This window comes from Carcharodon carcharias, chromosome 12 (assembly GCF_017639515.1).
Source record: "Carcharodon carcharias isolate sCarCar2 chromosome 12, sCarCar2.pri, whole genome shotgun sequence".
NCBI classification, from domain to species: domain Eukaryota; kingdom Metazoa; phylum Chordata; class Chondrichthyes; order Lamniformes; family Lamnidae; genus Carcharodon; species Carcharodon carcharias.
The window spans coordinates 72,150,999-72,175,356 of NC_054478.1; the positions used below are offsets into that span (position 1 = coordinate 72,150,999).

The 24,358-nt window shown below is 42.7% G+C and overlaps 1 protein-coding gene across 1 annotated transcript in view; it reads right to left on the reverse strand.

Annotated features, from left to right (window-relative positions):
- kcnj3a (potassium inwardly rectifying channel subfamily J member 3a) overlaps positions 1 to 24,358 on the reverse strand; it is a 282,475-nt gene that overhangs the window by 63,668 nt on the left and 194,449 nt on the right. The gene's annotated exons all lie outside the window — the stretch shown is intronic.

Below are 24,358 nucleotides of genomic sequence, written 5' to 3' on the forward strand. Positions count from 1 at the left end.
CATGTCTCCTTTAGTCCTCTACTTTTTAAGCTTTTGCAAATATTGGTGGTGGGTTCAAATATCTGTTGAGGCTACATTTTGAGAAAATTACCCTCTTGATGTAGCACACCTCTTATGACATATATGTAATCTTATGCTCCCACCACAGGTCTAGATGTGTCCAAATCTACATCTGAAATACTGAACTGGAGAAAATATATGTACAGAACCCACTTCATGTCAATTTGCCTAAATGCTACCAACGGCTATTATGACAAAAATATTGCCAAGAAAATAAAATCGAGGCTACTAACATTGGCTGCAATGATCAAATACAGCATTAATGTCCATTTAACAACTCAAATAGAAAAACAAATTTCTAGCAACACCAATTAATAATTTTTTAAAAATTGCTTAAACTGTACAGAGGTTGAAATAATGATCATTTTTCAGTAAATCAAGCCTCACAATCGCTATTTACAAATTTTACACCTGGCTGTTAAAATGCAATATGGGTATTTAACCAATACTGAAATCCTCATCCATATTGTTTCCTCCAAACTTGACCGTTCCAGCACACTCCCGGCTGGCCTCCCACACTCTACCCTCTGTAATTTGAAGTCATTCGATGCGCTGCTGCCTGTGTCATAACTTGCATCAAGTCCTTGTACAGGTACAGAAACCCTTATGTGGCATCCAAACTCCAGTAGGGCCCAAAAATGGCTACTTTTGAAGCTGGTGCCCTGGGTAGCAATTTGAATAAAATGCTTTCATTTTTTATTTTTCACACTTAATATTACGTATTATAAGTATATGCTCTGCCTAGGACCCAAAATCCGTAAAATCCCCAAATCCGGCACAGTCCAATCCCAAGCTTCCCAGGTACAGGTCCGACAGCTATACTCACCAACCTATATTGCCCACTGCTTAAGCAGCACCTTCATTGTAAAATTCTCAAACTTGTTTCCAAATCCCTCCATGGCCTCACCTACCACCACCTTTGTAATCTCCTCCAACCCCAGGACTCCGAAATTCCTGCATTCCTCCAGTTCTGGCCTGTTGAGCATCTCTGATTTTAAATGCATCACCATTAAAAGCTGTGCATTCAGCTGCCAAGATCCTAAGCTCTGGAATTTCCTCCCTAAACCTCTCCACTTCTCCTGCTTTCTTCCTCTTTTAAGGCACGCCTTAAGACTCACTTCATTGACAAACTTATGGACATCTGCTCTAACATCCCCTTATATGACTCAGTGTCAAATTTCATTTGGTAACATTCATAGGATGTTTTACTATGTTAAAGGCACTATGCAAAATACAAGTAACTGTTGTTGTTTTTCTACAGAAACATAGTGAAAACTACAACTCGCATAAAATGATTCCCTGATGGGAACTCAAACTTTCCAGTACCCAAAACCAAGGAGAAATTTCCCCACTCTGAGCTGTATGTAATACTCCCCATGGCCATAAGAGGACAGGCCTAATATAGGATTACATGATACAAGAGATACAGCATAGAAACTAGCCATTCAGCCCAACCAGTCCTTGTCGATATTTATGCTCCACTCAAACCTCCTCCCATCTTCCCTCGTTTAACTCTATCATCGGAACCATCTATTCCCTTTTCCCTCTTATGCCTATCCAGTTTCCCATTAAATGCACCTATACTATTTGCTTCAACCACTCCATGGTAATGAGTTCCTCATTCTTACATTCTATGGATAAAGAAATTTCTCATTCGCCTGCCATGCCATCACCTCCCACTTTATCACGCCAGGCACCATATTTAAAGCCCAGCCGCGCACACACCTCTCAGTGCTTCCAGCCCACAACAGCTGCAAAGAAGACATAGCCATGAAAAGCAAGTAGACTGCAGCCCCCAGATTTACTCACGCATCCCTCCAATACCTTTTGGACGCAGTGGAGACTCGCCGTGTTGTCCTTTACCCTCGCTCTGGCCGCAGGACAGGCAGCAACATTACTAATCCGGCTTGGGAGGTAGTGGCAGTGGTGGTCAGCGCCAATACCCTGGAAAAGAGGACAGCTACCCAATGCTGCAAGAGGATGAATGATCTCCTTTGTTCCACCAGGGTAAGTTACTCTTGACTCACACAGTCACAAGCTCATCATGCATCCACAAGGCCCTCACTCACTGCCGGTTCAAGGGACATCACTATTCACTCTCACACACACCTTCATTGTCCTCATCCAGTCCATGGGACCAATCACCGCCATATGCTCGGCATACTTATCATCTGGCCTGGCAGGCATTTTGCTTACACTCTCTCCATCTCTATTCATGCAGGACAAACTGGCACACAAGAGGGAGAGGTTGCAGACTGATGGAGGAATGCCTGAAATCAAGTTCTTCATGGACTTTGAAAACAGAGCATCCAGCTGACTGGCTAGGATCTGGACCATTCCTGTGCTGATGATGAGGTTGGCACCACTCTACGAAGTGAGGATCCAGCAATGCAACATCCACCAGACAACCATGCTGTGGGTGATGTTTCCTGTTTCACAGGCCACTCCCATGCACTAATTATCTCCCCTTGCTTTCGTAGGCACGTCTGCCAAACAGCCGACAGATTCCATGACCCAGGGCCGCCAATCAAGCCCCGAAGAAACCTCTGAAGTGGAATCTGAAGGCACCCTCCTTGAAGTCCCATCACAGCGCTCACCCACACCCTCCACCAGCACACAGACACACGCCTCAGTGGGAACTAGCTTTAGAGTAGCCTCGGGATCACAATCTGGTGATCACATCACATTTCCTGATCCACAGCAAGTGGTGGCAGGGACTTCCCAGTTCTCTGGCACTCAGAGGATGGCTGGAGGCCAGAAATTTCCTAAGTCTGAGTCAGATGATGAGCCCCTGGACTCAGTCATGTCATAGTTGCTGGAGCTGCAAAGGAAAGCTCAGGAACATCAGGAAAGGTGGTCCGCTGCACACCACAGGTTGCAAGGCATGATGGAGGGCTCTGTCTGCCTTCAGTCTGAGGTGATAGCACTGGCATGCCAATGCACTGAGGTCAACACTGGCAGGATCGCAGGCGCCATGGACACTTTGATCCAGGATGTCACTCCTGCAATGCTGTGCGGGCTGAACTCCATCGCTGACGCCATCATTGGCCTCCAACACAGTGTATGCCAGAGGAGTGCAGGGCAGCTTGATCTTACTTCAGCTACCTCTTCTCCTCAAAGAGTCAGCGAGGGGCCCTTGGGTACCCATAGGGAGGAGGGTCAGTAGGTGCACGCCGCAGGGCCATCCACCCAGGTGACTCCGGGAGTGACTGGTCCATCCGAAACCCCTCTTCCTGTGACCTCAGCAGCTCCAGCTCCACAGGCTGAGGAAGGTGCCACTGTCACACAGCAGGCCCCTGAAAGCAGGCCGGGGCCTTCTAGGTCTCGGCCCTCCAGAGCATGCACATCAAGGTCATCACAGACAGGGTGTAGCAGTCAGCAGGCTGCCTCCACCTCCACTGTGGGTGTACAGGGAGCACCAAAATGTAGCGGCAAGGTTAGGAAGGTTAAGAAGATGTAGTTGCACATCCTGGGCAAGAGCATTAATCGCTTGTACATAATGTTCACTATTGTCATTAAATTCCCAAGAATATCTCTCTGCCTGATGAACAGTGCTCGTATTACTCAGATGTGGAACCTTTCTGCACAAGATAAAGGCAGGTGTCTCAATCTAGGACATCTTCCCTGTGATTTGTACAGCCTTCTCACCAAAGTGATGGTCCGGCCTCACACTCCCCAGACACATAACTGATGCCTGCACCTTGACAATGCTTGTCATTGCTGCCAGAATGTCATGGGCAGGTGTCACAGAGTTCTGTCATCCTCTGTAGCTCTCAGCACCTTTAAGGTGCGGCTGGCCCCCATCTCTTCAACATCTGTAACCAGTGACGCTGTGGAGGGCTCAGGTGCTGAAGGCGGACAAAGTTTCATGGCTGTGTCTCCATGATATGACCCTGATCACAGAGCGCAAGCAAGCTGCCCTCGGCCAGACAGGAGTCAGACATTCTCAGAGGCTATGTGAAAATCTATGGAGTATCCTCACTACATGTCGTCCTCATCGTCCTGCAATCGAGTGACTATTAGAGCCTTCCCTGGGTCTTTAAGACAGGAGCATTATCACAGAGGGTATGTGAGCTGCCATAAACCAGACTGGAGTCAAACATTGCAATATGTGGATCTTATAGTCTCTCTTCACTGCATGTCGTCATCATCCTCCACAAATCTAGCAGCTATTAAAGCCTCCCAAGGATGCCTGCCTGGTCTGGCCAATGCGAGGGCCTCATCACCATCATCATCACCTTCGAGGACATCCTCACCCACATCCCCATCGACGTCCTCCTCATCGGAGGAGACCTCCATCTCCTCGTCAACCAGCTCCTCTTAGTGTTGCAGTGCCAAGTTGTAAAGGGTGCAGCAGGCGACAATGATGTGTAACACCCTCTGTGGACTGTATTGCAGGGCTCCACCAGACTGGTCCAGGCACCAGAACATCATTTTCAGCATCCCAATGGTCTGCTCCACCAGGTTACGAGTTGCAGCATGAGCCTTGCTATACCTTCACTCTCCTGCACTCTGAAGCTGCCGCATGGGTGCCATCAGCCAGAGCCTCTGCGGGTAGCCCTCGTCCCTGAGGAACCATCCCTGCAGCTTCTGTGGACTCTGGAAGACGTCAGAGACCTGTGATCGACTGAGAATGTAGGCGTCGTAGATACTCCCTGGAAACCATGCACACACCTGCAGGATGCATTTGTGGTAGTCACACACCAGCTGCACATTCAGCGAATGGAACCCCTTGCAATTGACATGCGTGTTGCGATGGAGATCTGAGTGCCATACAAATGCAGTTGCTGGCACCCTGCACCTGCGGGAAACCCGAGATCTGGGCAAATACAATCACTTACATCCTGACTCTCCTGGTCCTGGGTGAATGCACAAAGTTGTGTGCCCTTGCGAAGATGGCATCCGTGACCTCATGGATGCATTTATGGGTGGAGGCTTGTGATATCCCATAGAGATCACCTGTGGAGCCCTGAAAGGAGCCACCGGCATAGAAATTGAACGTGGCTGTGACTTTTACAGCCACTGGCAGGGGATGCCGTATATGTCCACGTGGCACAAAATCCTGCAGTAGCTGGCAGATGTGACTGACGTGGTTCCTGACACCAGATGCCAGTGGGCATGGACCATTCCAGCCATTATTTGAGTAATTTGACTACTTTATTTTGAGTTTATTGTTTCCACATATCTTTTTAAACAAAATTATATTTTTGGGATACTTATTCATTGCCAATTGGTATCTCACAGAATCACAGTGCATGAGAGGCCCTTTGGCCCATAGAGTCTGCACCGACACGTGAGAAACACCTGACCTACCTACCTAATCCCATTTACCAGCCCTTTGGCCCATTACCTTGAATGTTATGATGTGCCAAGTGCTCATCCAGGCACTTTTTAAAGGATATGAGGCAACCTGCCTCCACCACCCTCCCAGGCAGCGCATTCCAGATCGTCACCACCTTCTGGGTAAAAAAGTTTTTCCTCACATACCCCCTAAACCTCCTGCCCCTCACCTTAAACTTATGACCCCTCATGACTGACCCTTCAACTAAGGGAAACAGTTGCTCCCTATCCACCCTGTCCATGCCCCTCATAATCTTGTACACCTCAATCTGGTCACCCCTCAGTTTTCTCTGCTCCAACGAAAACAACCCAAGTCTAATCCAACCTCTCTTCATAACTTAAATGTTTCATCCCAGGCAACATCCTGGTGAATCTCCTCTGCATCCCCTCTAGTGCAATCACATCCTTACTATAATGTGGTGACCAGAATTGCACACAGTACTCCAGCTGTGGCCTCACCAAAGTTCTATACAACTCCAACATGACCTCCCTACTTTTGTAATCTATGCCTCGATTGATAAAGGCAAGTGTCCCATATGCCTTTTTCACCACCCCACTAACATGCCCCTCTGTCTTCAGAGATCCATGGACACACACGCCAAGGTACCTTTGTTCCTCAGAACTTCCTAGTGTCATGCTGTTCATTGAATACTTCCTTGTCAAATTACTCCTTCCAAAGTGTATCACCTCACACTTTTCAGGGTTAAATTTCATCTGCCACTTATCTGCCCATTTGACCATCCCGTCTATATCTTCCTTTAGTCCAAGACATTCAACCTCACTGTTAACCACCAGGCCAATCTTTGTGTCATCCACAAATTTACTAATCCTACCCCCCACATAGTCATCTATGTTGTTTATATAAATGACAAATAATAGGGGACCCAGCACAGTGGTATGCCACTGGACACAGGCTTCCAGTCACTAAAGCATCCCTCTGTCATCACCCTCTGCCTCCTACAACTAAGTCAATTTTGAATCCACCTTATCAAATTACCCTGTATCCCATGTACATTTGCCTTCTTTATAAGTCTCCAATATGGGACCTTGTCAAAGGCTTTGCTGAAATCCATATAAACTACATCAACTGCACTACCCTCATCCACACACCTGGTCACCTCCTCAAAAAATTCAATCAAATTTGTTAGGCATGACCTCCCTCTAACAAAGCCATGCTGACTATCCCTGATCTTTCCTACCAGTTTTGTAAGTAGAAGTAATTTAATCAATGGAACAGTCTGCTTAGTATTATTAACTATAGTAATTTCCACCAATCATTAATTTTTCCCCTAGGTTTACAGGTGGCATTTTATGACTGCAGGATTTTACAGTTCCACTGAAGTCAATGAAGTTTAGAATCGTCGTCGCATTTTATGGACCCCATTCCCACCACGGCGGGGTCCTAAAATTCCAGCCTGTGAATCTGTGACTTACACTTTGTGATGTGGTGTGGCGTTTTGATGGAGACTTTGAGGTGCAAAACTCCACAGACCCTCTTAACATTTTTATAGATAAGTAAACCAATTGTAGACAAATAGTTGTAATGCCGGTTCTCTCAATGGAAGGCTGCATGAAATAAACCTTTTAAACACTTATTAATGATGGCAAAGATGAGGACAGAAAGCATATTAATCAACAATAAAAGTTTCACTATCCATGGCAATTTAAACAAGCCCACCACCCAAATAATCTACAATTGATACACAATCTAAACAGTCTAGTTGCTCAAGTTTTTACACAGTAAATGAAGGCAAATTAGCAAGGTGAATTCAGAACATGGTTTTCCAGTTTGTGGGTATAAGAAAGGGAACTGTAGCTTCATGTTTTTCTTATTTGGATGCTGTTTAACTGGTGACTTTTATTAGAGGCCTGAGTGTGAAAAGCCAACTTCTGCAATCAGCAATTATAATCAATTTACTTTTGTTCAAGTTGTCAGTCAAAATCTGCTAGAGAGATCACTGGAAGGTTGTTTTCGCTCATGCAATTATCATCTTTCCATAGGCCAGAAGCAATATCAGAAATGCCAAGTTTCACAAAGTCCAGCATAGGCTAGGCATGTCACTCTTAGGTTTCTCTTTTACATTTACCACAACTGCACACATTTATCAATCTGCTGCTGCACATAAATTATTAGACTTTATGGAATAGATCTCTCAAGACGTCAGTATTCCAATTGTCAGCTCAATAAAAATTTTAAAATGCCATTAACCAATGCAGCAGGGAGTTTCTCTGGACTCCAGTTACATGGTACTGACACAGCAGAGATGACTTAAATACAGGTACAGAAAAGGCAGGCAGCAGGTAACCCTGCCATTGCCCATTCTCTAGTGCTGAAGGCCTGAGGCACTCAGAAGTCTGCAGCTCACTTCTCTTCTGCCAATAAACTGCAAGCACCAAAATATCACCTTGCTGCAGCTCACCAATTTGGGAGGACAGGAACTTAGCCAGCTCCCCACTGAGTTACTGACAGTTGGAGCCCAGAAACTGAACTGGATGAGCCATATAAATGCTGTGGCTACAAGAGCAAGTCAGAGGCTAGGAATCATGCGACGAGTAACTCACCTCTTGACTTCCCAAAGCATCTACAAAGCACAAGTCAGTTGTGTGATGGAATACTCCCCACTTGCCTAGATCAGTGCAGCTCCCAGAGCACTCAAGAAGCTTAACACCATCCAGGACATAGCAGCTGCTCGATTGGCACCACATCCGCAAACATTCACTCCCTCCACCACTGACGCACAGTAGCAGCAGGTGCACTGCAGGAATTCACCAAGGCTCCTTAGACAGCACCTTCCAAACCCACGACCACTACCATCTACAAGAACAAAGGCAGCAGATAGATGGAAGCACCATCACCCGAAAGTTCCCCTCCAAGTCACTCAGCATCCTGACTTAGAAAGATATTACTGTTCCTTCACTGTCGGTGGGTCAAAATCCTGGAACTCCCTCCTTAACAGACCGGTGGGTGTACCTACACCACATGGACTACAGCAGTTCAAGAAGGCAGCTCACTACCACCTTCTCAAGGACAACTTAGGATGGGCAATAAATGTTAGCCCAGCCAGCAAAGCCCACATCCCGTGAATGAATAAAAAAAGATAAAAAGGTGGGAGGTGACAACAGCAGAGGTCATCCTGGGAAGCCTTGAATGTGCCAGAAGCGCCCCAGTGGGGCATGGCCCCACCAAAAATACATACTTCCTGGGCCATTCTGTGAATGTACAATGCCCATTTTTACCTCAAAATTGCATTCATGGTCACAGGACCCCAATTTTTATAATTTAATGAGACAGCTGCCAGATTCAGGCAGGAACCTAGGCACCTGGGTACATGCTCTGGGTAAAATGGCACGGAGCAGAGGGATGGGAACAGGGCACTAAGTGCAACATTTGGTCCTAGGGTCACTACCAGCTTTTCCAATCCTACTGACCAAGATAAAATCGGCTCTACAGTCTTCACTAAACACTGTTGATTGACAAAGTATAAATAAGAATGTGTAGCTTCCTAAGTGGCAGGCATTGATGTGCAAAATGATGTGACTGGCATTACACAACACTTGCATATTAATTGACTGGAATTTCTTCTGGATTAAAACTAAGTGGATTATCACAGCAGTCATTGCCACAGGAGTACAATCAATAGCACTCTATACCTGGGGAGTGCTGAAAGTCTAGAGGTTGACTGCTTGATTCTTCTGTTTTTCTGGGTCCATTGAGAATGTGATTAATTTAGATGTTTGCTTGAACAGGGCATCAATAATCTTCTTAATACACAGCTCACTGACTGATGTGACTGAAGTCACCCGAAGCAGACTGGAAGGAACCAGTTGCATATAAATTGAAGGCTGTAGTAATTTTTTGAGTCATTGATGTAGCCGAGCTCCTCACTGATGTGGGCTGATAGTCTTTTACAGCAGTTTATGTGAATCCTGTTACGACCGGGATAGGAGGAGTGCGCAGTTTATCTAGCCCCACTACTCCCCTGGTCACGCTATTTGTTTAAATGTTTAATTCACTCGCCAGAATGGCCAATTATTTACCTTTGTAACAGTTAGACCCAAAATAAAATACACTTTAACCAGGCTTCTTTCAATAAACTCAGAATTATTGATTCATTAGAAAACAAAACTTCCTTTTCAAAACAAGTTGCAAGAATTGGTTAACACACAATTGCAATCTGGAAGCATAACTATCTTTCTCTTTTAAAATTTCCCAACACACGTACACACACAAAGAAACAAAGGACAAACAGGTAGTGACTCTGCAGATAAAAACAAAAAACTGCAGATGCTGGAAGTCCAAAACAAAAACAAAAATACCTGGAAAAACTCAGCAGGTCTGGCAACATCTGTGGAGAGGAGCACAGTTAATGTTTCGAGTCCGCATGACTCTTCAACAGAACTAAGGAAAAATAGAAAAAGGGTGAAATATAAGTTGGTTTAAGGTGGGGGGGGGACAAGAAGAGCTGGATAGAGGGCCAGTGATAGGTGGAGATAACCAAAAGATGTCACAGACAAAAGGACAAAGAGGTGTTGAAGATGGTGATATTATCTAAAGGAATGTGCTAATTAAGGGTAGAAAGCAGAACGAGCAAGGTACAGATAGTCCTAGTGGGGGTGGGGTGGGCTGAAGGAATTGAAAAAGGCTAAAAGGTAGAGATAAAACAATGGATGGAAATACATTTAAAAATAATGGAAATAGGTGGGAAAAGAAAGATCTATATAAATTATGGGAAAAAACAAAAGGATGGTGAAAATCGGAGATGGGCTTTGGAGAATAGATGCTATCAAAGAGAAAGGATAAAGTTCATGGTGTTTCAACACTGTCGATCTGAAGTTCCCTCGTGTGAAGACAGATTGTTAGTCCCAGTAGAGTCCTGGAGGTTCTCATCAATGGTGCTTCGGCATGGAAGAAAATAGATCTGGATCAATCCTCATCTCAGCCTCTTGGTTTCCAAATATGGATAAGTTCCACTAATATGAGCTTTATTAGCTGGATATTGAAAATCACATGGTTTCAGGCATGGCAAAGGGAGTGCAAGCAGGGCAGCTTTTCACTTTCTCAGTTCAGTCCCAACTGAACTCAAAAACAAGTTCAAGACTTAAAGCTCATCCCTGTCATGTGATTTCTAGTAAATCACTAGCCTTTCCCTTTAAACCAGTTTTTATCCATCCATTGAACAATTGCAGAGCAAACAAGCAAACAGCTCTTCCTCCTCAAATACCATGCTGGTCAGATGATTTCTTGTAAAAGACATGCTTGCTCCCAGTCCAATAGTGACCCTTTTAAAAAAAATCCAGGTCAGCTTCCAAGTGACCAGATAATGCAGTGTCCTTCCATATTTTAAAGCAAATAGTTTTTAACAATCCCCAATTAGCTTCAGGGGAAGGTGGGTAAGCACGGCCGTCTAAATCATTGTTAGCCTGTGTATTTAGTCATGTCCTCCAAGACTGAGAAGCAGCTTGGGATGTTTCATTATATTAAAGATGCTGCATAAATGTACTTCTTCTAGACTCATTGGTACAGCACTTACATGCTTTGCTTATTTGCAGAACAAGTGTTCCACCCTATTGGCGGATCCATGGAAATTTCCACACAGTCCACAGGAAACACAGACCCAGCATCATGATCTTCTGCATCTTTTTACTTCTGCTTTTCACATGGGAGAAAACTCCTAGGTGCAAAGCAGAAAAAAGATGTTCTGCTTTACCTAATGACTTTTTCAATATAAAATACCTCAAACCACACTGGAGCTGAGAGAGGCTGTCCGCCATCTTCCATCAACCAAACAGTAGCAGAACCAGAGCTCTATCCAGCTTTAAATTGCCTGACCCTCATCTACACTGTTTCTATGAGAACTTCTAAAGTTCTGTCCAAGGCGACTCCAAGAATAATTCATCCCTGTAGCCCACCTCATAGTGGGTGTCATTTCTATTGGAAGAGCGTACTATCCAATCTCAGTCTTCAGTTGGTCAATTCTGAAAGCATGCTCCAGGATATGAAAGAGTACACTCATCTCCCTGAGGCTAGGTGCTGCCTCAGGGAAATCGGCACCAAATTTAAAAATGGTAAAGTTGCACAAACAAAATTTCCCTGACATGTCCCCTCATGAGACACTGTCACATGAGTTGGGACATGTCCATCACTTTAAATCAAACATTTATTAAATTTTTAAAAACCCTCATGAAACCCCATCCCGCCCATGGATGAGGTTTCATGTTTCTCCTGAAGCCCGCCAGGACTCCCGGCCTGCCTGCCCAACCTAAGGTTGGACGGGCAGGTCTATTAATTATGTCAATTACTTTTTAAATGGCCTTAATAAGCCGTTGACAGGGCACGCAGCTAATTCGGCTGCGCCCCCGCTGACCTGAAAATTGAAATGACGTGGGGAGTTCTGCCTGACATCATCCTGCATCATTTTGCCCCTCCCCACCCCCGCTTGCCGACCCAAAGATCCTTGCCCATGGCTGATCCGATGATAACCTCAAATCTACATCCAGCCTATCCCCCTTAACCTATCGCTCCTTTGCTTATCAAGGAGCTATCTACCTCTGCCTTATAAATATTGAAAGATTCTACTTCCACTGCCTTTTCAGAATGAGTTCCAAAGATTTACAAACCTCTGAGATAAAAATAAATTCACCTCATCTCTGTTTTAAATGGGTGGCCTCTTATTTTTACAGTGACCCCAAGTTCTAGATTCTCCCACAAGAGAAAACATCCGCTTCACATCCAGCCTGTCAAGTCTGCTCAGGATCTTACATGTTTCAATCAAGTCACCTCTTATTCTTCTAAACTCCAGCAGATACAAGCCTAGCTTGTCCAATGTTTCCTCATAAGACAACTGCCTATTCCAGATATTTGTCAGGTAAACCTTGTCTGAATTGCTTCCAATGTATTTACATCCTCCCTTAAATAAGCTGCCCAATACTGTACACAGTACTCCAGATGTGGTCTCACAAGTGCTCAGCATAACTGAAGCATAACCTCCCTAATTTTGTATTCAATTCCCCTCACAATAAATGATAACATTCTATTAGCTTTCCCAATTACCTGCTGTACCTGCATACTAGCCTTATGCGATTCATGCACTAAAACACCTAGATCCTTCTGCATCTCAGAGCTCTGCAATCTGTCATCATTTAGATAATATGCCTCTCTTTTATTCTTCCTGCCAAAATGGACAATTTCACATTTTCCCATATTATACTCCATTTGCCAATTTTTGCCCACTCACTTAACCTATCTATTACTTTTTGTAGCCTCTTTAAGTCCTCTTCACAAATTACTTTACTACCTACATTTGTGCCATCAGCAAATTTGGCAACCATCCCATCCATCCCTTCACCCAAGTCATTTATATAAATTGTAAACAACTGAGGTCCCAGCACTGATCCCTGTGATGCACCATTTGTTACATCTTGCCGACCTGAAAATACCCATTTATGCCTACTCTCTGCTTCCTGTTAGCCAGCCATTCTCCCGTTAGCCATGCCAATTTGTTACCCCCTACACCATGAGCTTTAACTTTATGCAATAACCTTCGATGTGGCACTTTATCAAATGCCTTCTGGAAATCTAAGTACAGTACATCCACTGGTTCCCCTTTATCAGCAGCACATGTTATTCCCTCAAAGAACTCCAGTAAGTTGGTTAAACTTGGTTTCCCCTGCACAAAATCATGTTGCCTCTGCCTGATTACCTTGAACTTATCCAAGTGCCCTGCTGTAGCTTCTTTAATAATAGTTTCAAACAGTTTCCCATGACAGATGTTAAGTTAATGGACCTCTGGTTTCCTGCTTTCTGTCTCCCTCCCTTTTTGAATAAAGGAGTTACATATCTTCAATCTAATGGAACCTTTCCCAAATCTGGGGAGTTTCAGAAAATTAAAAGCAATGCATCAACTATCTCACTTGCCTATTCTTTTAGAGCCTAGGATGACGTCTATCAGGACCTGGGCACTTGTCAACCTGTAGCTCCAACAATTTACTCAGTACCACTTTTCTGGTGGCTGTAATTTTCCTGAGTTCCTCCCTCCCTTCCATTTCCTAATTTATAGCTGCTCCTGGGATGTTACTCGTATCCTCTTGAGTGAAGACCGATGCAAAATTGCTGTTCAATTCATTTGCCATTTCCTTGTTTTCCATTACCAATTCTCCAGACTTACCAATGCTCACTTTGTTCACTTGTTTCTTTTTAAAATATTTATAGAAACTCTTATTATCTGTTTTTATATTTCTGGCTAGCTCTCGCTCATTCTCTAATTTTTCCCTCCTTTTTCATCTTTTAGTCATCCTTTGCAGTTTGTTATCTTCTGTCCAAGCTTCTGGTCTTCAATCCATCTTTGCCCAATTATAATTCTTTATTTTTCTTTAATACGATACTATCTTTAACTTTTTTAGCTAACCATGGGTTGGTGTGTCCGTCCTTTGGATTTTTACTTACTCATTGGAATATATCCATTCTATGTATTCTGAAATATCCCATTAAATGTTTGCTACTGCATCTCTATTGACGTATCCCTTAACCAAATTTGCCAATTCACTTTAGCCAGCTTCGCTCTCATGCCCTCATGATTGCCCTTATTTAAGTTTATAAACATAATCTTGGACCCATTCCTCTCTTCCTCAAACTGAATGTAAAATTCAAGCTTATTATTGTCGCTGCTACCTAGGGGTGCCTTCACTATGAGATCATTAAGTAATCCCATCTCATTGCACAATACCAGGTTTAGTAGAGCCTGCTCTCTGGCTGGCTCCAGGACATGCCTTTCTAAGAAACATTCCAGAAACATTCTATGAACTCCTCAACTACCACCTTTGCCCATCTGACTTTTCCAGTCTATATGTAGATTAAAATCTTCCATGATTATATGCCTTTCTGCCAAGCTCTCTTTAAATCTTCCTTTATTCACCATTCTACCATGTGGTGACTATTAGTGGGCCTGTACACGACTTCCACAAGTAACTTCTTGCCTTTACCATTTCTCATCTCTACCCAAGCCATTTCCACATCCTGGTTTCCTGAGCTTCGGTCATCCCTCTCTATTATGCTAATACCATCATTAACTAACAGAGCCACCCCTCCATCTTTTCCTCACTTCCTGTCCTTCCTAAATGTCCTATACCCTTTAATATTCAGGTCCCAATCCATGTCATCCTGCAGTCATGTCTCTGTAATCACTATCAAGTCATACTTATTTACTCCTATGTGCACTCTCAGTTCCTCTGTTTTGTCCTGAATGCTTCATGCATTCAGATACAGCACCTTTAGCTTTATCCTTTTATTCTTTTTATAGCCTCTAGTCTCATCTGTTGATTTACTGTTAGATTTGTACTCTCTATCCCTTCCTGTCACAGTCTGTTTTTAATTTCCCATAATAATACACAATAATACCTCATTTGCCTTGTCTCTACCCTTTGATTTACCACATCTTCCCAAATTTGTACCCTTGCTCCCATTATGAAGTTTAAAATCCTCTCCACTTCCCTAGTTATGTGGCTCACAATAACGCTGATCCCGGTACAGTTCAGGTGTAAACCATCCCAACAGTACAGATTCCACTTTCCCCAGTGTCAGTGCCCCACGAACCGGAACCCCCTTCTCCCACATCAGGCTTTGAGTCACTCATTCATCTCCCTAATCTGATTTGTCCTGTGCCAATTTGCACGTGGCTCAGGTAATAATCCAAAGTTTATGACCTTTGAGGTTCTGCTTCTTAATTTGGTGCCAGGCTCCTCATATTGACTATGCAGAACCTCCTTCTTTTTCCTGCCTATGTCATTAGTACCAACATGGACCACGACGACTGGGTCCTCTCCTTCCCACTGCAAGTTCCTCTCCAGCCCCAAGCAGATGTCCTGAACCCTGGCACCGAGAATGGTGTCAATCCCTCTGACTACACTGTCCCCTACTGCCACTATATTCTTTGTAACACCCTCCCCCCACAACTTCAATGGCTTCCTGTACCACAGTGCTATGGCCAGTTAGCTGATCCACCGTGAAGCCCCCACTCTCATTCAAACAAGCCGGAAAAACCTCAAACCTGTTGTACAATTGCAAGGGCCAAAGCTCCTGCACTCCTGCCCTCCTGGTCTCCTTATCTGCCTCACACCCTCCAGTTCCTGACCACTGACTAAATCAGAAGACTCCATCCTAAGGGGTGTGACTGCCACCTGGAATAAGTGTCCAAGTAACTTCGCTCCTCCTTGATACACCACAGTGCCTGCAGCTCAGCCTCCAGCTCAATAACTCGGAGCTGAAGTTCCTGCAGCCGCAAAGCCTTAATGCAGTTGTGTTTACCCTGGATCACACAGATATCAAGAAGCTCCCACAGCCTGCAATTGAGCACATCACCTGCCCAGCCATTTTGAATATGTGTTAATTAATTAATTATAATTAATAACATTTACACTTCCCAATAGGTTTTGGCATTGCCAGTAAACTTTACAATACTCATAAAAAATTATCAGCTACTGGTTTACCTGCTCCTTCTTCTGCACCAAAGTGGAAATCAAATACTGGAGGCTGAAAAAGAGTAGAAGAAAAAAAAGCACCTCCTTCATGGAACTCCCCACTCAGCACATGTTGCTTCTTACAGTAAACCTTACCCAAAGCACCTCTTTCCCCCATGCACCAAATTCCCACTTTGAACCAAATACCCAAACACACTAACTCTGTCTCTGTCTCACTCAGGCTGAAGTATGCCCCCTGTGACCATGCGCCGCTTACTGACACTAAAAAAAGAAAGGAAGCTAATGGGCAGGATCTATCTGTGGTCTCCAAATTTTGAAAAGTCATTGTTACTCCCTCTGTTTCTTTGGATTCTTCCATACTTTCTTTGGATAGTCTTTAACAGAACATTATGTATGATTCACAGAACATTATGTGTTGAATAACAGAATCAGAATTACAGAATTGTTACAGCACAAGTGGCCATTTGGCCCATCGTGTCTACATCAGCTCTTCCAATGACGAATGCACTTAGGGCCATTCTGCCACCTTTTCCCTGGAATCTTGCACATTCTTTCCTTTCATATAACAGTCTAATTCCCTTTCGAATGCTTCAGTTGAACCTGCCTCCACCACACACTCAGGCAGTGCATTCCAGGCATTAAACACTCGCTGTGTTTTTCTCATATTGCCTCTGCTTTTTTTGCCACTTACTTTAAAGCTATGCCCTTGCATTCTTGATCATGTGTTTAAACCATGTAAGAGCTGGAACAGACCAAGTATTAGACAATTCTTCTTTGCCAGAGAAGTGACCCTCTGGAATGCTTTGCTGCCTGGTGTGGTGAATGCTGGCTCTGTACACCTTCAAGAGGGAGCTGGTCTGGTTATTGGCTAGAGCAGAGGTCACGCCACATTCATAGAGGTGCTATTAAAAATATGATACAGCAATCTACTTTCCTTTTCCTTCCCACCTTTTCTCTCCTGAAGAATTTAATTGTATTATTTCATGGATGCTAACTTTCAGTAGCTGTCCCAAATGTTCATTATTTGTATGTGAATACTGGCAGGCAATATGACCAAAAACAAGACCAAACTTTTCCTTACCAAACATCTACACATTTGCACTTGTAGACACCAAACCATAGCCTAGCTGAGCTCAGTGATTCTCCATTTTAATTAAAATTTATATGTGAACTTTCTGAAAATACCTTTCAGCTGACAGTTTATGTTCAGATATCCAAATTAAAGGTATGAACAAAATTGAGAAGCTAGGGAAAACTTCAAAATGTTTATTCAAGTAAAATGTATATCATTGAAAAAGATCCTGAAAATATTCAATATGCTTCTATTTCACTGGATCCAGCTGACTGGAGGGATAACAGGAAATGTGAATGGGGTTGCAGGGGTTGCGATCTGTGGCCGGTCTTTCCAACTCAGCTTCCCAATTATATCCATTGTGAAGATAACAAGGTAAAAATGGTTGAGAAGGGTTATTCATTCCATCTAAGCTCATGCATCCAGAAATAACCTAATAGCCCCCATGACAGCCCCCAGTTTCTGCTTACATTATTCCATGGCTTTTGGCGTTACTCCTCCATTGAGAAGTTTATTTTATATGGTGATCACTCTTCATGTCCAGGACTTCTTGGAATCAATGTGATTTTGCCTTTTCCCAGTTTGTATCTGTGCTACTTTATCCTGTTTTCACTACTGAGTTAGTAGCAATTTTCCATACCATTTATGATTTGGACACCTCTGTACACCAGGTTTCAGGGACTTCCTTTCAAGACTAAAAAACACAAGAGTTTGCACTAAACAAAAACAGTTTGCACCTTTTGCTTAAGCCAGAGTTCTTTGATGCTTGGGGTCAACCTTTCCATGAACATCCTCCATGAAATTAATTTCTTCATTGTGGCTTAGAGACCAAACCCTGATGCAATACTCAGGAGGTGGTTTGATCAGAGGAAGACAGAGCTTGAGCATTAACTCCTTGGACTTGCACTCTAATATTTTGGCTATGTACAACTACAGAGGTTTATGGTACAGAAGAATACTATTCAGTACATTGTGAGTGTGCTGGCTATTTAAGAGGCCAATCTAAAACAAACGCTTACGCTTAAGTATTTTTCTCTGCTTCAAATATTTATTCATTTTCTCTTAAAATATGCATTAGCATCTGCCTCAACAGTGTCCTGTGGCAAAGTATGCAGTGCTCCAATAACATACTTTGTGTAAAGAGCTTTCTCCTAACTACACTCCTTACACTCTTTGTGAAACTTTTTAATCAATGACCTCTCATCACCATAATCAGGGGAAATACCATTTTCCTATTCATTCTATCAATGCCCTTCGTAATTTTTTTCTTACAATCTCATTAAATGTCTTCTTAGCTTTCTCTGCTCCAGTGTATCCTCTTAACTTTCTCTGCTCCAATGTATCCTCTTAGCTTTCTCTAATCCACTGGCAAAGTCCCTATCAGAAACTATATCCTCCACTCGGGGAGTCAGGAATGAGGGGACGTTTAACTTTATCACTAGAGCCAGGCCACTTAGAATGGAAATCAAGAGGCACTATTTGCACATGCAGGATTGTAAAAATATGGAATTCTCTACCCCAAAAGGCTCTGAATGCTAAGGCAATTAGAGTTTTCAAGAATGATAGCTCTTTGTTAGGGGTATTTGGTTGAAGTGATTAAATGAAGTTGAGGTACAGATCAGCTATGATTGAAAGAGTAGGCTTGAAGGGCTAAATGGCCTATACCTGTTCCTATGCTCCAGTATCTCAAACCTTTGCTCACAACTCTTGTTTCTTATTTATGTTATCATTCTGGTAACCCTGCCCTAAATGCTAAGTATTACTTTAATCTCCTTTCTGTAATAAGACACACAAAACTGCACACAGTACTAGAGCTTTAAGACAACATTGCATTACACACATGTATCACTGCTTCTTTGTTCCTGTACTTTATGCACCTATTTATAGATACAGAATGCTTTTGGCATCGCTATAGCTTTATCTACAGGTGCTTTCTTTTTCAGAAAATTATACTTTTGAACTCCTAGTTCCTGTCATCTGTTTCCTTAATTATCTTTCCATTCCTCGTCTGTCCTTGCTTTCCATTAAATTGCACCCCACAACTCATTTCATTAACCTATGTCTTTCTGAAGTCTTTTGCAGCCGTACTCACTGCCAAAGCAATTACTTTTATGTCATCAGCAAATTTCGATATTTTGCTCCCAACAGCAAATTTCAATAATGTGCTCCCTATGTCCAATTCCAAATCTATACATCAAAAACAAAAGCGGGCCCAGCATTGGCCCTAGAGGAAGACCACTTCAAACTCTGCTGTAATTTAATCCTGTAATCTTTGTCTCTTTTCCTTTTTTACTGTATTTTTGAGCTGGGCTTCAGAGTTTTACATAATGAATTGTATACAGAAGTAAGTTTATGAATCAATAAGAAGATTGGCAGAATATTAGGCTATTTGTCAATTGTTTTGCATTCTCCCCTCCTCCCTCCCCCACACCACTGTTGTCTTTAGGTTGTTAGGAGCCTTTGTGACAATTGTGTCTTTCTTTCCTCATAGCTTACTATGTGCTACAATGGCTATCCCTATGGAAATTTCAGTACATGTCTACCTTTGAAGGAAGAAGGATGTCAGGCAGGTCAGACAGCACCAAGGGGGCCTGCACTCACACACTGGTGCCCCCAAACCAGAATCTACAGAAACAGGAATATAAATCTGTATTGAATGTGATTTACCAAAGGATGCCATGACTGAGTTATGCTATACGCCATAATGAAACCAGCAGCCAACCTCAACAGGCAAGGTACTTCCAGTTAAGGTTGCCCTCTTCATGAGTTTTATGCTTCAGGATAATTTCAGGTTATCACTGGGAACATCGGTAATATAAATCAATCAGCTATCCAGGGATATATCAAGTGAATGACTGATATTTGCTCAGACAAGCAATTGTATCATACTCTCTAGTGAGAACCATCAGCAACATGAGAAGCATTCAATGCTGTGACCATGTTGTTCTATGACCTTCATTGCACAATGTTAGTGTCTTCATAAATAGACTTTGACTATATGATTTGTAACCAGATTGTGCATGTTCATTTTGCAAACAGCTGTCACAATTCATTCATTTCAAGACAGTCCATTGGCTCCATCATTATTTGATGGTGCAAGGCAAGACTCACGGTGAATCCCAGGAAATCAAAGTTATACTCGAGCCACAGTTCATGACACATCTTCAGTATCACAGGAAAGCAGGTGAACAGAGGTACATTGAGCATTGGCATCCATCTGAGAAATCATCGCACCACTGGCATGTTGAAGCAGCGGTTCAGGTACATGGCTAAGATTTGGCTGCATCCTAAAATATAGCCCAACAAGTTTCATGGGTTTTTTTGATGCAAGCTGTGTGATTTATAATTTCACCCCGCAAATAGCATCAATAAGCCATCCTCTGCCCCAGAAAAAGATGTCCCCTGGCTCACTTAGGAGATGGCAAAAGGGAGTAGAAAAAGCATTAAAAGGGTATAGATCAGAACTCAATGCCATCTGCAAGAGCCATTCAACAAGATGGCATAGCAGCCAGTGATTATTAAATATATAAGGGGAACAGAAAATTACATGGGAAGACAATACTTAAAAGCAAAATATCTCAGATTGAACCACATCTTTTATCCTTGCAAAAATTAAAATCTATACATGTTAAAAAAAAATAAGGAAACCTCCAAATTCTTGTTCACCATCTGAATTCAGAGTCCATATGGGGCTTCAACCTTCAAATCCATGCTGACAATTACAATGCCATTAATCAAAAAGGTGCTTTCAATTATCTACAAATAGTTTCAAAGAATAAAACTTACAATCTCATGTTGACTGTTGTGTATATTCCTAAACAGATAACCCATGCATAGGATGGACCACCTGATTTATACCAAATGATAAACAGCCTAGCCAATGGTCCTTAAAGGAGCAAGGAAATTATTTTTGGTGAGGCCAGGAAGATCAGGCTCAGGTAAGTTCCTCCTGTGCTTAAAAAGAACTCTGGCTTGCTGCCAGCCCTTCCAATATCCCCACCCCTAACATCTCTGCCTTTTCTGGTTCAGCATGGGAGCAAACTGTTTGCTCAAACTCCCACAACCAGTGAGCTGCAGTTGAGCACATACTTGAAGCCGACAGCTTGAAATCCAACTGCAATTACAATCATAGCCGCTGTTTCTTTTGTAAACTTTGATATTTCTGCTCATATAAGAATTTTTTTTTATTATTTGGTCATGGGATGTGGACCTCACTGGCCAGGCCTGCATTTATTACCCATCCCTAGTTGCCCTCCTCCAAGGGCATTTAAGAGTCAACCACATTGCTGTGTGTCTGGAGTCACATGTAGGCCAGACTAGATAAGGGCAGCAGATTTCCTTCCTTAAAGGACATTAGTGAACCAGGTGGGTTTTCACAACAATCAATATTGGTTTCATGGTCATCATCAATCAATTCCAGATTTGTATTAAATTCAAATTCCACTATCTACCATGCCAGGATTTGAACCTAGGCTCTCAGATCATTACCCCAGATAACTAGTCCAGCAACCATACCTCTACACCATGACCTCTTTCAAAGGATTTGTACAGTTCTTAACATAAACTAATTCTGGTTATAATTTACAATCAAAAAATTTTAATCCACTCAAGTTCTCAATTACTTGGCAGATGCTTCGCTTATGTAAGTCACACATTTCGAATGAATGAGTGCAGATAGCAAGAGGCCTTTGTTTGTAGCCTCATATTTAAGATGTATTATACGCCTTGTTTAACCACTTACCTTTGTAACCAGAAAAAAGAAACAACTGCTGATCTGCATGCCATAGAGCAAAAGATATCCTTTGCTTTGCTTAGAGGGATAGAATGCAAAAGCAAAGAAGCAATGTTGAACTTATATCAAGCATTATTTAGGCTGCAGCTAGACAAAGGATGTATAGTTTTGAATATCCATTTATAGGAAGACTAGAAAATAAATGGGAACCACCCAAAGCAGAATCATTAAGATGGTGCCAACAATAATGAGCAGGGGTTGAGGGATGGGAGGTTATAGTTCTGAATTGAAACTTGAGAAGTTGCTACTAAGAAGGTTTAAGCATGATCTTATTTATGTTTTTGAAATTGTGGTCAGGTAGATATTAAAAGATCTCTTCTACTGTCTGGTAACTGGATGTTAAGAAAAGGGCAAAAATTTAAGGTTATGATTAAAAAAAAGAACTAAAAGGAAGGTTAAAATTAATTATTTGAACAGAATGTGGTTATTATGTTGAAGTATACTCCAGAGACTTGAACACAAAAATCAGTGCAGTACTGAGGGAGTGCTGTATTGTTGGAGGTGCAGTCTTTCAGATGAGATATTAAATCAAAGCCATGTCTGTTCACTTAAGTTGGCATAAAATAGCACTATTTCAAAGGAGGGCAGTGGAGCTCTCCCCAGTGCATTGGCCAATATTTGTCCCTCATTTAGCATTGCGAGAAACTGTTTACCCGGCCATCATCACATTGCTGTTTCTAGGAGCTTGTTGCGCAATAGGTAAACAAGAGGAAAATTACATTTGGTAATTGTAATACCAAATTTCACCTTAGGTTTTATGTAAAGCCAGATTTTGTCTTAATCTCCCTGATTCCCTTGTATGTAGTGGCTCATTATAATGTCAAGTTTTATCTTTTTTAGCTGTGTGTCCTATGTACACTTGTACCCAAATATGGGGCAGAATTTTAGACATGGCGCGCCATTCTCAACGGCAAAACAAGAATTGAGGGCCACTTCTTCTCTCTTGCTCTTTGCTGGTTCCCACATGATTACAATTAAAATTTAAAGTGCCAGTGGCATGTATGGGAGACACATTCGATCAGGCAGTGGGAGAAGCAGGGAGACTCTTCCTCACGGCCACAACTGTCCTGGCACAGGTGTTTAATCAATTTTACATTTCACTTGTAAATATTTCACATTACATTGGTTTCACTTAGTTTAGTCAGAGAGCTAAATGTACTGGCATGCCTCATGGTTGACATGTATTGATGGATACAGGAAAGTTAGAGGCATTTCTTTATTGTGGGAGAAACAATGATGTGTTTTTGCATTCACTCTTTATTGAATATTCATGTTGGTGTCCAGTGTTGTAATTGCCACTCTGTGGGACATGGCTGAACTTGCAGGCCCAGCTGACCCTCTCTTCTATGAATTTTAAAGGGCATTGTAGGTGAACTCAAAGCCCTCTAAGGGCTCTGACAGCCAACAACCTGAGTTGGACACTCATTTGGACAGTACTGACATCACCCTTTGGGCCCCTCATTTTCTCATCTTGACTGAATGCACTCCCCCCCCCCACCCCCCCATCACACCCAGGAGGCCAGACCCCTCCCTCCTTCACTTCTCCATTCCCCCAACCCCATTCCACACCACCACTGACTCAGCCTTGCCGATCCCGAGACTCCATGCAAGCTGCCATTCTCCTGCTCCCCGTCCCCAGCCCAATGTGGTGCCAGAGCTCAAAACAGAAAACTGCTGATCTTTGACAACTGCACAAAGCTGACTGTTGCACACCACCTTTAAATGAACATGAATTGGGTGCCACAAGACTCTCATGTGCCGCTGACTTTATCTTGAAGATAGGACGTATTTTTTCAAAGTTTTACACTAATGAGTATCCATAACATGCAAATGTATTACAAGTGGGAACTCGCCACAGGGTGGCGTGAGCCCCAACATGCCACAAACACGCCACAACCTAATTCCTGCATCTCAATCCACCACTGAAATTTTGGATCCTGCCTAATTCAGAAATCTCGCATGCCACGTTTCCCACTCTGGCAGACTCCATAAAATCCACTCTCCGACAGTTTTAGGTTACAACCAGATTAGCTCGTTGTTCTTTCTCACTTGTGACCTTTGTGATGACTGTTGATATGCCAGGTTTCAATACATATTAAGTCATTTATACTGGTACATTTATGTCTATTAAACTTTTATGTGTATGTTAATGTAAAAGGAGATTTAGTGAATCTGAATAGGTTAAATTCCTTACATAATTCCGTTAGCTAAGGCAAGCTTCTGCCTCCTGATCAGTTGGGTCCAAAAGATTTACTGATAATAAAGGTTTTTAGAGACTGATAACTTTTCTCAACAGATATTAGTGTAAAGCAAAATTGCCTGAGTTATTTAGATGAAACAATATACCTTGCAGACATGCCAACTCTCATGAATATTTTGCACAAGATTTGATTTTTAAGTAAAATTAAACCTCACTTATGATCCTGTGATAGAACTCTCAAACCTCAGCTGGCTTTCCTGCATGCAGCATCTGGCTAAGCCCCTTTCTCTCTCTCTGTCACCAGTAATAAATGGAATAACTAAATGAAAATTTCCACACCATGACCCCACCGCCTCTAGTAGCCCTGGAGAATTAAAACAAATAAATAAAATTAATCCAAGGGCAGGAGGATGGCCAATTA